At 43.4% G+C, this 3,181-nt stretch overlaps 1 protein-coding gene and 1 long non-coding RNA gene across 14 annotated transcripts in view; one reads left to right on the top strand and one right to left on the bottom strand.

The window, feature by feature from the left end:
- agrn (agrin) overlaps positions 1 to 3,181 on the bottom strand; it is a 593,620-nt gene that overhangs the window by 40,117 nt on the left and 550,322 nt on the right. The window lies entirely within an intron of this gene.
- The window catches only part of LOC107833261 (uncharacterized), an 18,464-nt gene continuing 15,866 nt past the window's right edge, over positions 584 to 3,181 (top strand). Inside the window, exon 1 of the long non-coding RNA XR_001658974.1 lies at positions 584 to 719. This is a non-coding gene — a long non-coding RNA (uncharacterized LOC107833261). The remainder of the gene's footprint in view (positions 720 to 3,181) is intronic.

Here is a 3,181-nt window from a genome sequence, read left to right as displayed (position 1 = left end):
AATATGATATAAAATCAGCATGATGCGTTACAGACAGGACAGTGCGAAAGCTCCTCACCAGGCTGAACCTGCATGATCAGGTTAGCCAACCGGGAACATAGATGAACTTGATCAGTGCAGGCGGTGGGCAGCGTGTTGAGATGGTAAAGCCGCACAAAATTCTTTGTTCACCAATATAAATCATTCTCACTGCTCGCTCAACGTACCTCTGAAAGCTACTACAAGTTAATCCTGCAGTTCACGTAGAGCTGCGCAACCAGAGCTAACCAGAGTGGTGTTTAAAGTCCTACCTTGATCAAAAACTCTGGAAAGAATCATAATTCCTCACAGGGGGTTGTTGTAAATATCCATACAGGTCAGCCTGTGTCCAGTTTGAGTGAAAGGAGGCGCGCGGGATCCGCGTTGAGGTAAACTTAATCCAGCTACTGCAGCGCGCGAGGCAACGAGCAGAGGAGCCAGCGGTGTGATTGGTCCGGCTTTAAATGCATAAACTAGAAACCTATCTTCTATAAACATATCTTTTAGGAATAAATCTGCTCCGCTAGTGAAGCGCTCAGAGCAACAGAGACGCTTGCAATCCGGCTTAAAAAAGAAAGAAAAAAAAAGTTTTTTATTATTATTATTTTCCTAAAAACATAAACAAGAAAGGCTTAGCCTGGCGGTGGCGCTAGTAAAGGATGGCGGGCTGCCAGGCCTATAATACACTGGGGGAAGCCCTGGTATCATAATTATGAACTATTTTGTGTGGGTCTATCACATAAAATCTCAATAAAATGCACAAAGGTTGACGGCTGTCATATAAGAGAATTAGAGTAGGAGGGTATGTATATTTTCATAAGGCCTCCGTGGCCAAGGAGGGCCACTTTCATGCCTTCCATTAATGCTGAAACACTTGACACCAAATAAGTGACTTTTGAGTGATCAATTATCTTCTATGAGCCAGAAAATGGACAACAAAAGAAAATTAAGAGCAGGCTGCTCTTGTGACACAGATAGGTCTTGCAGACCTCTCTAATGAATAGCTGATTAGGAGCGCCGACCTTTCCAACAGATGACTGTGGAGTCAAATTAATTGCCATTCATCTGCGCGTCACGGCCATGAAATCTGATTCTCTCAGTCAGAGATTTGGGGCCAGCGATTCAGATTAGACAGAAGGTGATGCTGAAGAGCAGGCTCACTTCAAAGATGGGTCATTAACAGTCTTTATTTATTTTGTATGGTGGTAACTGCCAGAAAGGGTAAGATGGAGTTAATGACTTGGAGGTGGGGGAACAGACGATGATGAAAAAGGACAAATAAACAGGGAAGCTGGTGTGGCCTGGGCTTTTATTTAGGCAGTGATTCAGAGTGCAGGAGACAGCGAGGCCTGGCTGCGTCCAAACACCTGGAGCTGGCTGCAGCAGAGCAGACCAGGAACCCTGAACCCTGGCTGCAGCAGACAGATTCTCATCCATTTGTTCAGACTTTGCCAAAAGTTCACACCACATGCCAGACTTGGTCACCTCAGGCAGAGTGTCTCTCTGAGGTGAGAGCCGACTCTCCACCACTCCATCCACATGTATCAGTGTTTTTACTGGAATCTACTGTCATGGAGCAACACAGGGCGGAGGAAGGACAATAATGGTTTTCAAAATCTTTCACAAGTTTTTGATCCATTTGATTTCAGCCCTCTTCCGTTGCATTTGCTAATCTCTAGTCTAGCAGCTTTCCACACCTACAGGCTGAAATCTAAACCCATTGTGTTTTGAGCTGGTTTCGTCTTTAGAGTCCTACTGGAAGTTGAACCTCCGCCCAAAGTTTTTTAGTCTTTTCAGCCACTAGCAGCTGTTCTTCCAGAGTTACCTTGCATTCAGCTCCATCTTCTCATCAACTATGGTAAACTGTCTGAGGTACACAAGTGACTGTTATCATGTCAACTGATTCTTCCACCTGAGTGGTGGCTCTCTGCAGCTCCTCCAGAACCACCATGGACATGGTTTGCAGTTCTGTTTCCAGATGATAGATTGAACATGCGAAGGTGATCCAAGCCTGGGATGTTTTATAATCCAATTCTGCTTCAACCAGGTGATCTGCAGATCTCAGAAAGTCACATTTAAGACTTCCGAAGACCTTTTTAATGTAAAGAATCAAATAAAACTATAGATATAGGGGCTGGTTCTGGGATTCTGCTGTTTTACAGTTAAGAATAGAAAGTATAACATCTCTGAGTCTTGTTTGTGGCTCTTGGCATTCAAGACATTTTAAGGTCTTTATTTACAGTACATGAATTAAGGTTTTGTGCTTCTCACACTGCAAACAGCCTTAACACACATGGGGCAGAGCTCAGAAGGTTTTTTTGTACATAGGGCACCGCCAACAGAAGTGAGGCAGCGGCAAAAACGAATGCAGATAATTTTACACTTACCCCTGACAGATGCAAAACAGCTAGCTGTTTTGCGGTCAGGCTAGCAGGGGGTTTTCAGCAGCTAGTAACCAGTAGCCTGACCTGCCTCAAGTCACTGAAGATGTCTGGGCATGACTCAGACTTATGCCATTCAGAAAAGTCTCTTGAGAAAACACAGTTTACATATGAGTATATGCAACAAAATTTAATACCTGTGATTAACATATTTTTTATTTTAACTTGGGGAAATCCATTAAAGGAGTCTGAATATAAATGTGAGCCTTTCCAGTAAAACTAGGTTTCATTTCCCTTAAGTTTCACACTTAAGCAGTGCTTTGTATTAGTCCATCAAATCCTTTTAAACTACATTGTAGTTTGTGATTGTTACATAACAAAACTGAACAAGGTCAAGGATCATTAATACCTTGCGATTACTCTACCTGCTGCTGTGATTTTCATAAACCTTTCTAAAACTCTAAAGGTTGTGTGAGTTACAGTCATTCTTCGGGGAAAAGGACTGCTTGTGTTCAGTGTTTTCTAAAAACAGGGGATAATTTACACCCGCTGAACGAGAACAGTGGGATGTGTTTGGCATGGCTTTCTGAGTGATGCAGCGTAAGTTTGGATATGTGTTGTTTAACTGTGTGTTGTTCGGGTGTGTGTTGGTTTCTTCAAAGTTGGAGTGACTTCCTGTCACTATGGCGGATTGTTCCTGCGTCCAACAGAAGCAAGAACAGATGACAACTGAGCAGGCGGGGTTGGGTTAGCACCTTTCCGTCCGCAACAATCCTCCTTGT

This window comes from Poecilia formosa, unplaced genomic scaffold (genome assembly GCF_000485575.1).
Source record: "Poecilia formosa unplaced genomic scaffold, Poecilia_formosa-5.1.2 Scaffold352, whole genome shotgun sequence".
Classification (NCBI taxonomy): domain Eukaryota; kingdom Metazoa; phylum Chordata; class Actinopteri; order Cyprinodontiformes; family Poeciliidae; genus Poecilia; species Poecilia formosa.
This window is presented reverse-complemented; position numbering and strand designations above follow the sequence as displayed.